A 13,773-nucleotide genomic window follows, 5' to 3' on the forward strand; every position below is an offset into this window, starting at 1 on the left:
AGGAAGAAAGATTGTTGTTTCAATAGGGAAGTATTTGAACTGAAGTGTTTTTTCCTTCCACCAGACCATTTGTAATAATTCTTGCTATCCTAACTTTTGCCCCAATACTACTAAATTTTATAACACAGTTTGTCTCCACCAGATTACAAGCCCTACTCACACTCAGGGACTACTTCCTCTAGACATTATTACCACATCCTTGCCTGCCAAGGCCTCATCGTCCCTCTGACAGAGAGCAAGGATCTCTTGTATCTGAAGGAAAAATTTGTCCCTTCTCAGCATGAAGCAGCTACAGAAGAGACCCTGTTCCCCTTTTCTCTGAAAGAATTCAGAGCCAAGATCCTTTAGATGGGATGTGGTAGGCAGTTAGACAAGAGCAGAGCAAGGACAATGAGCCAGTCTGCTACATCTTTCAAAGCAGGAGACATGGAAAGCTGGATCGACAAACAATAAACTGGAGGAAAAATGGACAGGTTTCTGGTAAGTGGTTCTCACTACTCCAACTGCTCTGAAGCTGGAAGCGGAGGAACCTATGTAGAATGGACCTTTACATCCTGCCTAGTGTGAGTTGAAATGCCTATTGCTAATATATAGAATTTTTCTATTAATTTTGGGAAGAAAGTCACATGTGGGGACCTTTACACATTGGGACCCACTGCCCGGGAATAGGATGCAGGGATGCTTTCTCTAAAGGTTACTGCGGTAGCTCCCTGGGGTGAATGTCAGACTTTTACTGGGGGTTCTATATTGTATTTCAGTATCTAATAACTACACTATGAATTGTTTTGATAATTTTACCCTCTCTTATAACAATGGACTAAGCTGTAATTCAGAAATTTCTGCCAATAGCACCAGAGGGCCTTGTTCCTTAGGATGACTGACCACCTTTATGTCTCAGAAACACATAAGGTCCGAAACAAAAAAGACCTTCTCACAGCAATAGCACTAGAGTGCAGGAGGGGCTCTATCTGTGAAGACCTGCTGAATATATTGATTTAACCACTTTTACTATGAAGACAATGATAAGGTCCCTTAATGTAGAAGTGACTGGGCTGGCTTGTAGCACCGTAAAAGCCCTAAATGCCACTTCCAGGTGTATACCTCAGATAAAACAAGAGCTGAACCAGGTCTGGGAGACAGTTCTAGAGAGTTAGGCAGTAATAGATTATCTACTGTTGCAGCATGACCCAGATTGTGAGGAATTCAAAGAAATGTGTTGTTTTAATTTTTCTGACAATTCTCAATTGATAGAAAACAACATTCAATAAATTAGGGAAACTATCTCCAAGGTAAAACAACCAGAAGGACTTTTTTTTTTTTTTTTTTTTTAACTTATGCAGCTATCTTGGTTGTGGGAATTATTTTTTATTTTTCTACTGTTTATTTTTGTAGCCTGATTGATTGCTGCTGTATTCAATGTCTCCCTCTTTTTAGATCCCGAATTTGCTGTATTCCAACCCCACCAACTGCTTTCAAGGCAGAAGTAAATGCTGTCCAGCAGGATGAGACTTTTTACCTATAACTAATCTCATAGATATGAAATGATAGAAATAGCAGTGGAGAATGTTAGGGGCAAATATAGAATATTGGGGACTAGCTAGAGTTATAAGAAATATTAATCATACCCTATTAACTGTGGTTGCCTTGTTCTGATTAAAGAAAGGATATTCTAACCTGGTTGGGAGTTGTACACTTCTAGGATCTAGGAGTCAACCTTGGATCTGGGAGTCAACCTTGGAATGCGTTCCATTGTCATGGAAAGTATAACAGCCTTGTTGTCCAAATAATGGAGTCCCATTCACATTGCCTGTAACCTGTAACCATTATACCTATTCTCATTCCTTTTGCCTACTTCCCCATGTATGATCTTTGCCTTACCCAAAATAAGCAGCTGGCTTATGTGGGATTACAGAGCAGGTTTTTGTGAATGACCTACTGCTCTCCCATACCGCTGGCATTATTAGAATATACACTCACATATCACTCAAAATATCTCTATATATAAAGAGCCAGGGTCTGTAATGTCCAAAATGACCAAATGGACGAACAAACACCAGAAGCCAGTCGTGTGGTCAGTGTTGGTTTGCCGTGGCAACCCAGAACTGACTGCCACCCTGCGGGTGCTACAGTGACCCAGCACTGGCTGCCAAGGGGGCTGCGGATCAGGCTCAGGGAGGGGTCCGGAGAGAGAGAAGCAGGGTCTGATCTGCAGCCTCCATAGCAGCTGTTGATCAGCCCTTGCCTCTCTTTCTCTCTGAGCCTCTCCAACAGCTCTGGGGGCTGCTGATCAGCCCTGCCTCTCAAATCAGGCCCAGAGATAGGCCCAGAGACACTGACTGGCATAGAAACTGACCAATCAGAACCAAATTTGGATGAACTGTGAGGAGCCAATGGCTGCCTAGGAGGCGAAGCTTTTGATGCTGTCATAGAAACCAATCAATCAGAACCTAATCTGGGAGAACTGCAAAGGCAGAACCTAAGATGGGAGCTGAGGAGGATTTTTAAGAGCAACATGTGTTTGGTATAAGGTTCAATTTTTTAACAACCAGTTTGGCAATATAGTGCATATGGCTGGCTATCAGTCCAGATATAGGGATTATGTATTTTTGTCTGCCAAGAGCATCTCCTCCTGCTGAAAAAATATCCCCCCCCCCATTTACACAATCCTATCCTATATAATCTGTCTATACTAATAAAAGGGTGATATGCTAATTAGCCAGGTCGACTGGCCATCTTCCGGACACCCAGCTTCCTTCCTGACAAATCCATGGTGGTGGGGACTAGGCAGAGGAAGTTAGGGGCATCAGGCCATCAGGGGAGGGAAGTTGGGGGTGAGATCAGGCCAGCAGGGGAGTGAAGTTAGGGGTAATCATGCAGGCAGAGGCAGTTACGGATGATCAGGCCAACAAGGGAGAGCAGTTAGGGCCAATCAGGCAAGCAGGCAGAGGCAGTTAGGGGCCATCAGGCAGGCAGGCAGGTGAGCGGTTAGGAGCAGTCCCAGATTTCAAGAGGATGTCTGATTGCCAGTCTAGTCCCGATCCCTGTCGGACATCTCCCAAGGGGTCCCTGATTGGAGAGGGTGCAGGCTGGGCTGAGGAACCCCCACCCCCAAATTCACAAATTTCATGCACCAGGTTACTAGTATATAAATAAATAATAAAGGAATATTAATAATCATAGCAGGAAGACTTCATATGAATGTCATTGCCACCTGTGCTTGACTGTTAAATCATTCACTTGATATATATTTATGGAGCATTCCCTACGTGGTATGTACAGTGATAGGTGCTAGAATTGTAGGATCAAAAGCAGGAATTTCCTTGAGAGTGAGATGGCCCCCAAAATACAAGGGGTGATTTTTCACAAGTTGGTGTCAACATTCACCGATTTATGGAGAGAGTGTGAGAAACTGGGAGATACTATGAATAAGGTATTCAATTTGAAGATGATTAGGTTATTGATTCATTAAATAATCTTTAATTAGAACTTGAATAGGAGAGAAGGAAGTTTTTAAAATATTTTTATCTGTGAAGATGCACAATTTGTTATAGAATATACTAGAGGCCCAATGCACAAATTTGTGCACAGGTGGGATCCTGCCAGCCAGCCCCCATCAAGGCAGGCCAATTGGAACTGAGCTGGCAGAGGGGAGGGGATGTGGGAGGTTGGCCAGCCACCTCCCCAATCAGGGTCACAAGGGCTTATAGTGGGGGCCAGGCTGGCAGGGGGGAGTTTGGGGGAGCTGATCAGGACCCTGATCGGGCAGGTTGTGCATGGGCAGGTGTGTGTCATAGTGACCCGTCATTCTGGTCATTCCATCATTCCAGTTGCTTGGCTTTTATATATATAGATACCTGAAATATTTAATAGTAATAAAACAATTTTTTTGGGGGGGGAGAGAAAAGAGTTATGAAAAAGTATTCTTACTTTGAGGGATGAGCCTTGATAATTTATCACTTCGTTAAGTTTGTTTGATGCATTATTAGAATAGTATATGAAAAAGCATCTCCAGCTGATTTTTCTAGAAGAATTGTGGTAATAGTATTTTGTTCCTGTGCAGTGCAGACTGGATTAATTTTATTTGTCTAGAATCTACTTACTGGACTAGAATGTGGGAAATGGCACATGCTATTTGACAGCTGAGTGATTGGAGGAGGAATGAATTATTTGAAATGAGAAGCTGAGGACATGGGTATGCAAGCTAAGCCAAAGGGAGTGGCACTCCATCTTCAGTTTTTATTACTCATGGATCATGAGATGGGCTTTACGTGATGCTGAGAATTGGCCTTATATTGGATGGCTTAGGGAAGTGTTGGGTCCAGCAGTCACATGATTCGAAGGCACAGGACCTTCAAAGCTCTGGCTGTCAATCTCAGTTTCTTCCTCGCCCCCACAGGCTTGTGCTGCTTCATTTCTTCCAATTAATTGTACTTTTCAGAACTCAGCTTCCCTCCAGGGAGGGGAGACACATTATTAGTAACATCTTGGTGTGGGTTGCTTTGTTCTGACCTGAGTTTGTGAGAGAAACAAGAACGCTTGGCACAGAAATGCTGAAAGTGAGAGAAGAAAAGACTGGAGAAATCCCAGGTGAAAAAGCATCTTCCCTCTGCCGCACGTTGTTTTCCCAGGGGGGGGCCTCTTGTTAACCAGATTTACTGCTAAATCCCAACATAGATTGTAAAACCTTTCTGAACTGATGAAAGTGACAGTGCGGGAGTCATAATAATCCATCACAACAACTCTTCTCCTCTCTAAGTCATGCTGGTGGCTGCCGCCTGAAAGGTCAGATCGACACCAGTTTCCCTGAGACTGCGGGGGCTGCAAGTCCTTGTGCTGCAGCATTTCCATGTCAGGTCAGCCCAGTGGACAGAGTGCTGCTTTTGTGAAATCAAAGCACTTTGTCTTTGCTCCACACAAAATGCTTTTCTCTCTGGACTTGGCCCTGATGGATGAAGTCCTTCCTATTTCTATTAGGTGCATAGGTGGAAGCTAGCATGGTGTTTGCCCAGGGCTGAAATTAAACCTCTCTCTCCTTGGCTGTCCCTCCTCCCCACAATTTTCTGTCAGTAAACTTCCAAAGAAAGTTTTCCTTTAGCCAGCTGTGTGCTCCCATTTTACGTGACAGTTCTCGGTGTTTTTAGCAGGAACAAAGAACACTGATATTCCCACTGAGTTTGTCAGAAGCAATTGAGTATTCAAATTAGATCAGAAGTTGATATTTGATTTTTTAAAAATATATTTTATTGATTTTTTACAGAGAGGAAGGGAGAGAGATAGAGTTAGAAACATCGATGAGAGTCATCGGTCAGCTGCCTCTTGCATGCCCCCTACTGGGCTTGTGCCCGCAATCAAGGTACATGCCCCTGACTGGAATCGAACCCGGGACCCTTCAGTCTGCAGGCTGATGCTCTATCCACTGAGCCAAACCGGTTTCGGCGATATTTGATATTTTTTAAATAAAATTTACATTAGTTTATTTAGACATTTCAATGTAAAGCAGTCAGCAAATTCAAGTATAAAATAGCTGTTAAAAGAAGTCCATTTTGCTCATAAGGGAGCAGGTAGAATCTCTGAAAGTTTTAACAAGTAAGACAGTTCCCCAACATTACCTCTTGAAAGCATAATCATCAGAATAATCTCTTTAAAGGCTTTTCTGTAACTCTTCTGTTGTACACCTGGTGATTTATTGCTAACAACTACAGGTGATAATGGCACTGCTTCCAATATAACACGCCTGCTTTTCCATCTAGCTGCTGGGACCCTACGAGATGCTCCAATATTCTGCTCTAATGGGTAGAGTATTATTTGTTAACAAATATGCTTCCTGGAGCTATCAAATGTACCATCTATTTTCTAACACTTAAAATACTTCAACCTGGTCTATATCAGCTCAACACTGAATTTCATAAAAGAAATAACATAGATTGCAGATATCCCACAACAATTCACCAGCATTAGCAATAGCATTCTGGTTAGGGGGAAAATGGAGCAACCTGGGAAAAAACAAGCATTTATTATTACTTTTTAAAATATATATATATATATATATATATATATATATATATATATATATATATTATTGATTTTTTACAGAGAGGAAGGGAAAGGGATAGAAAGCTAGAAACATCGATGAGAGAGAAACATTGACCAGCTGCCTCCTGCACCCTCCCCCCCCCCCGCCCCACACACACAAGATGTGCCCACAACCAGTGTACATGCCCTTGACCGGAATCGAACCTGGGACCTTTCAGACCACAGACCGATGCTCTATCCACTGAGCTAAACCGGTTTCAGCTATTATTACATCTTTTGTTATATTCTCAGCATCGGCTTCCAGAGTTTTAACTATTATCTTTGGGCATGATTCCCAGTCTCTTTCAATTCCTTCTCCGATTTTGTTTTTTCACCCCACAAAATGGAGATGTTAAATGGTGAGAGGCACTGTGGTGTGAGTTTACCTGGGTTCAAATCTTGGTTGTACCGCCTTCCTGATTGAGCTATTTTTTTACTCCTCTGTGCCTCAGTTTCCTTATATACAATGGGAAGGTGCTATCGATCTCCTATGGGAGCTGTAAGCAATTTGATATATGTAAAGCATTCCAAACAGTGTCTTGCATGTAGCAAGTCTAAGTATGTGTTATTTTTTCAACTGGTAGATATTGTCTTGGATGCTGAGTCTACCCATGCATTCAGCTAACATATTTTCATTGAACACTTATTATGTGTTGTTAGACACTGTTCAAAATGCCTAAGACACACCAATGAGCAAACCAATAAAAATCCTTTTCTTTGTGGAGCTTTTTTTTTTTTTTTCTTCCAGATAGATGGAGACAGATGATAGTCAATAAATATAACAACTAAACAAATTGTATTAGAGTGATAAATGCTATGGGGGAAAATAGTTGGGTGAGGAGGTTGGGAGGGTAGGCAAGGTTGATCACTATATATAAAAGCCTAAGTGACTGTTACAGTGGAATGAGCAGAACGACCAGTCGCTATGTTGCAAACTGACCACTCTGATTGTCTGATCAGGGCCGCCGGCCAATCTCCCAGTCCCACCTCCCAGGTGCCTATGGGGAACAGGGAACCTGGGGTGGGTGGCACTGGATGCCAGAGGTGCAGCCAAGGCCAGTGCGAGGACAGGGAGGAGGTAGGGGGAGTTGTGGAGCCAGCTGCCAGCAGCCAGGGAGAGGAAGGCCCAGGTGGGACAAACTCTGGGTCCCTGAAGGCTTTTGAAAAACTTTCTGGGGAGGCTTTTTTCCCCCCAGCATCGTGCAATTCAAAGGCACTAGCTGAGGAGCTGCCCAATCTCTTCCCCCACCCAGTCGGATTGAGTCTGGCGCAAGGTGGGGGTGGGGAGGTGTCCCGAGCCACTGCCCACAGGCAAGAAGCTGGGGTGGGGGTGGAGGGTGAATTCAGGGGCCTCGGAGCTGGACCACCAGCCCCCAGCGTGCTCCAGCTGCTGCCTTGCGACCCAATTAACTGGATCAGTGGTTGGGTGGAAAGTGACCCAGGAGTGAAACTTGGGGCAAGTACCACGGATACAATCCCCTCCCAGATAATGCTGCACTCCCTAACCTCCTAGGCACCAAGAGATAAATGTGGACTCACAAAGAAGCAGGCCCCCAGGAGCTTCCTTACTCACTTCTAACACTCCCACTGAAGTATGGTAGCAACCATACTTAGGTAAAAACTGTTGTTCGAATTTTAACCCTGCTACTCTGGCTGCTGCACTCACTTACTTGCTTAAACAATAGAGTAGTTACCTCAGCTTCCAGATTGAGACCTGGAAACTCACAAAGGTAACTTTCCTGTGCCTGTGGACCAGGAGATTGATTCCCACTGACTCAGTAGCTCCAGGAGTAGAAACTGCAGATAACCTAGAGATTAGCTGCTTCTGTACTATCTGCTATCGCAAGATAGGGCCACATTCCAACGTCCTGCAGGATGTGGCTGGGAACGACCCTGCGGGCTGTACCCAGCATTTAGAATTTAGAATTTAGAACAAAGGAAAATTTTGGTGGTTTAGACCTTTAAAAGGACTGTCTACACCTGGAAAGGTGCGGTCGTGAATGTGGATTCCACCTGTGTGTGGTGCTCTCGCGGCTGTTCTGGCCAGTTCAATAAATCTTTGCCTGCTTTTTTAATCAATTAGCAGCCTTCAGTGGTCTTATTTTGACTCCAGAGTTCAACCCCACAATACCCACCCTTTGCTTTAAGGCTGCATTCTCCTTCCCTTATACATATTGCTTGAAGTTCACTATGGATTATTTTAGACATGTGATAAACGTGGGAAAAGCAACGTTTTGTACTTTAGAACAAAAGAGTCTGGAGTCTTTGTGGGTGTCTCTCTCTCTTACACACACACACACACACACACACACAGACACACAGACACACACACACACACACACACACACACTCACTTACTCCCTCCCCTCTTCCTTGGACTGGCGAATCTTCACACAGAAAGTTACTAGGTGTACTAGTTAACAATTCGGATTTTTTTCAATAGATAGATATATATGCAATTTGATATGTGTGCTATTTTGTTGTATTGACAGTAAGATTCAAAACTATATGTCAAATTTGCTGAAGGTGTTAACATCATAGATATTTTTACACTTAAAAATGTAAAATTTTGTGCCCTCTCAAAAAAGAGCATTTTGGGGAAGTTTTAATTCCTTACTTTATTTTGAAGAAAAAGTTATCGTATACTTTGGGAAGCTTATGGTGAACATGTTCCATCTCAAAATACTTGTGGATGCTGGCTTAAATGCTTTATAGGTGATGATTTCAATGTGAAAGACAAAGAACATCCAGGTCAACTGAAAAAGTTTGAAGACCAACAATTACAGCATTATTGGATGAAGATGCGTGTCAAACTCAAATTGCAGAAAGATTAAACGTTGCTCAGCAAACAATTTCTGATAATTTACAAGCAATGAGAAAGATTTTAAAGGAAGGAAAATGGGTGCCACATCAACTGAATGAAAGACAAATGGGAAACTTAAAAGTCATCAGTAAAATGTTGCTTCAATGGCACGAAAGAAAGTCTTTTTGGCATTGAATTGTGACTGGTGTGAAAAGTGGATTTATTTGAGAATCCCAAATGCACAAAATCATGGGTTGATCCAGGTCAACCATCAATATCAACAGCAATGCTAAATTGCTTTGGAAAGAAGACAATGCTCTGCGTTTGGTGGGATCAGGAAGGTGTGGTGTATTATGAGCTTCTAAAATCAGGTGAAGCCAAAACCGGTTTGGCTCAATGGATAAGAGTGTCGGCCTGCAGACTGAAAGGTCCCGGGTTCAATTCCGGTCAAGGGCATGTGCCTTGGTTGCGGGCACATCCTCAGTAGGGGGTGTGCAAGAGGCAGCTGATAGATGATTCTCATCGATGTTTCTAACTCTCTATCCCTCTCTCTTCCTCTCTGTAAAAAATCAATAATATATATATAAACCAGGTGAAACCGTTAATATTGATCAATATCAACAACAAATAATCAATTTGAATCATGCTTTGATCATGAAGCCACCAGAATGTGCCAGAAGACACGGCAAAATAACTTTGCTTCATGATAACACACCATCACACACTTCAAAACCAGTTAAAGACACCTTAAAAGATCTTGCCTGGGAAGTATGAACCCACCCACCATATTCACCAGACCTTGCTCCTTCAGATTACCACTTGTTCCAGTTGATGGATAGCTCATGTACTTTCTGAGCAGCACTTTTTCAACGTACAAAGAAGTGGAAAATTTGGCCTCTGAATGGTTTGCCTCAAAACAAGAAAAGTTCTATTGGGACAGTATCCACAAATTACCTTAAATATGGGGGAAATGTGTAGCGAGCAATGGATATTACTTTGAATAAAACATTTTTGATGTTTCTCTTGAAATTATGTTTTCTTTGCTTACAAAATCTGCATTAACTGGCACACCTAGTAAACCTAACTCCTCAGAACCTTGCTGAGTCCTGTTTTGTTTTTTTTCTCTCACAAGGCTTTTTTCTAACCTCTAAACTGACAAACATCCCCTGAGGAGTTTGGGATTGTGAGAGGGTGCAGGCCATGCTGAGTGACAACCCCACCCCGTGCACTAAGCCTTTAGTATTTATTATATACATTCAATATAATGTTTCTAAAATAAAACTGATGTTTCCAGAAAAATTTTATTCCCTTTTTGATTCCCATTTACTGATAATCATTCTTTGTTTTCCAGATTAAAACCTCCCCCACCTGAGTCTCCTATTTTCCCCATTACCTGCCATTAAATCTCATGTGTTTTTCTTTCTTAATGTCTCTGAATCTAACCTGACTTGAACATGTAGGCCTGGGTTACTGTCCTAGCCTTTCGATTAGCTTCTGCTTTTAGTCTCTCCCTGCGCCAATCCATTCTGCACTTACTTCTTTTGCAAAGCAATGTCCATAACAGAGCTTCCTTGTGTCCCTTGCTCTGATGCCAATGGAAAAAGATCAAACTTTTTCAGAGTTGTTCACAATCTGATTTCAACCAGTCTTTCTAGCTCTCTCCCACAAACCTAAGTTTTTATTTCAGCCAGAATAATCTACTTTTGTGGATTCCTCTTTTGTACCCGTTCTATGCATTAGGTAGTTTTCTAACATTCAATTGCTAGTTTTCCCTTTTTCTTTGTAGAAGCTTTAGAAGTTGCAACCTTAATATTCCATGTGAAATTTTACCTAATAACTTGACTTATGAATCACAGGTTAGACTCATGAGGAAAATGGTGTGAAGCTGACCTCAGCAAAGTAGAGGTGCTGATGGAAGGACTCACGTGATTTCTTGGGAGAATCCATAACAAAATTGTTTTGATACCTTCACTGTCCTTTCCTCAAGGACAGAATACCAGCTAATTAGTTTACCGCCAGAAATGTGCAAGCAAGATTTACTTTTTCTAGACTGCCTGCCTTTTCTCCCCTTGCCTATAAATCCTGTCCTTGCCCTTGTTCTCAGTCAAGGACCCTGTTATGAGAGCAATTTGTGTAAAAATAAATACCTGTTTTTTGAAATAGGCACATAAACTATTTTCTATTTACATTTAAAAATATATTGTTTTAATGACTGGAGATTAAAGTCTTTAGAAAAGCAAATACATTTCCTATTTGTTCCGTAGAATAATCTAACACATCACTTAATGGAGTTTGTGTAAAAATTCCTTTGCCATTGAATATCAAAGCATTTTTATATTAACCCGTTTTCTTCTGCAAGGTCCTACTCCACAGTGGGTTACTATCTAGATCTCTCAGTGATACTGTCCATTTGAGACTCTTCAAGCTGTTTGCACCTAAATGATTCAACCAATTTTTATTATTTTATGTGGGTTTCCACAGCAGTGAGATGCCCATTTCTGCCACATTTAATGCAGATTTCCCCAAAATTCTATTAACTTAAATAGTAACTTTAAATTGTATCAGTCTTCAAAACTATAGGGCCATGTGCCTCAAAATAATTAGTTCACAATTACCACCAACCAAAATTATATTTATTTCAGGCTTATTGCATTAGAGAAATCTTTCAGATTTCAGGTGGCTGGCTGGTCTGTGGTTTATTTTCAGCTGAGTTTCTGAGAACTAGACATAGGGTGCCTATTCACCAACGTGGTTTAAGGCTGCCCATCATGGCTTTAAAAAACAAACAAAAAACAGCCTGTTTCATCTTCCCAATTTGTTTAGCTCTTGCTCACTATTCCCTGTGGACTGAATGCAAGGGTTTGACTATAATAGGCACTTTATAAAGTTGCCATAACAAAGTAACAAAGTACTACTGACTGGGTGGCTAAACCAACATTTGTTTCCTCAGTTCTGCATGCTGGAAGCCCAAGATCAAGATGTTGGAAGGCTTTTCTTCTGAAGTCTCTTTCCTTGGCTTGTGCATTCTGGTCACCTCATTGTGTCCTCACATGGTCTTTCTTGTGTGCATGGAAGCCTGGTATCTGTGTCCAAGTTTCCTCTTCTTACAAGGATAGTAGTAGTAGCGGGACTCAATCTAACGGCCTCATTTTAACTCAGTCATCTCTTTGAAGGCCCTTTCTCCAAATATAGTCACATTCTGAAGCACTAAGGTTAGGACGAAAGTTTTGGGTAACACTATCCAGCCCTAAGTTTCCTAACAAAAAGTTCCAAACTGTCACTTATATGTCTTAAAAAATTTTGGCTCAATCGTTGTGGAAGTGTTGTAACGTCAACAGTAAATAAAACTTATGGAGGTCACATAGGAAGAGTGAAAGTGCAATTTGCCTAAAGACCAGACATTTGATCAAAAGCACCGTTTTTAAAACTATATCTGTATTGTTAAAAGTATTTTAAATGTCCCCTTAGTGGACTTTTCCCCCAATGACCCCCTCTACCCCCACTGCCCCTCCCAGGCCTTCACCACATCAATGGGTACCCAGCTTTATGCATAATTCTTTTTTAAAATATATTTTTATTGATTTTAGGGAAGGAGAGGGAGAAAGATAGAAACATCAATGAGAATCTTGATATGCTGCCTCCTGCACACCCCCTACTAGGGATCTAGCCCGCAACCTGAGCATCTGTCCTTGACCAGAATCGAACTCGGACCTTTCGGTCCACAGGCTGACTCTACCCACTGACATTTAAACCAGCGAGGGCTTATGCATAATTCTTAAACAGCCCTTTGCTCCTCACCTAAAGGAATGCTTATGTTTGTTTGAGGGGATGGGATGCTTGTGTGCCTGTGTGTGTATGTAAAAATAAACTTTTAATTTATTTCAGGCATCTAGCAAAGTATTTTACAAACCAACTCTATTTCAATCTCACAGTCTGAGATAGGGAAAATTTCCCACATTTTCCAGATTAGGAAACTGGGTCTCTAAAGTAATTTGCCCAAAGCCACTGACTGAGCCAGAATTTAGGTGAGTCTGTCTGACTTCTGAGCCCAACTTCTCTGTAATGTGGTTTCCTGACTCCTGTCCTTTTCTCAGATGAGATTGTGGGAGCTGCAGAGCTTTTGCCATGTGTGGTTCCTTCAAGCTATGGCTGCTAACACAGCATCTCTGCCATGACACCAAAAGCACGGGGAAAAAAATAGGTGAGACTTCATCAAAATTTTAAAAATTTGTGCATCAAGAGTGTGAAAAAAATCAACTCATGAATAAAAGAAAAGTTGCAAATCAAATATCCAATAAGTGATTTTTTAATAGATGCCAGAATATATAAAGAACTAGAACTAAATGACAAAAAAAAAATTAAAAAAAATTAAAACTTGGCAAAGGACTTGGTCAGATATTCCTCCAAAGATATACAAATAGCCAATGTTTAAGTACGTGAAAAGATGCTCAACATTACTCATTACTAGGGAAATATAAATTAAAACAAAATTAGACTCTATGTCACACCTATTACAATGGCTATTGTTTAAACAAAAAACAGTTCTTTAAAAAAAATTAGTTCCTTAAAAAAAATTATACAATTACAATACAATGCAACAATTCCATTTTTACTGAAAAGAACTGAAAGCAGGGTCTAAATAATTACACACCAATATTGACAGCAACATCACTCCTCTAGCCAAACAACAGAAATAATTCAAATATCCATCATCAGAAAAATGGACAAAATGTAAATACATAAAATGGAATATTAGTCAGCCTTTAAAACTAATGAAATTCTGATACATGATACAACACAGATGAAATCTGAAGACATCATGCTAAGTAAAATAAGAGACAAAAGAATAAATATTCTAGGATTCTACTTATATGAGGTACTAAAAGCAGTCAAATTCA

The sequence above is a fragment of the Pipistrellus kuhlii genome, unplaced genomic scaffold (genome assembly GCF_014108245.1).
Source record: "Pipistrellus kuhlii isolate mPipKuh1 unplaced genomic scaffold, mPipKuh1.p scaffold_m20_p_3, whole genome shotgun sequence".
Taxonomy (NCBI): domain Eukaryota; kingdom Metazoa; phylum Chordata; class Mammalia; order Chiroptera; family Vespertilionidae; genus Pipistrellus; species Pipistrellus kuhlii.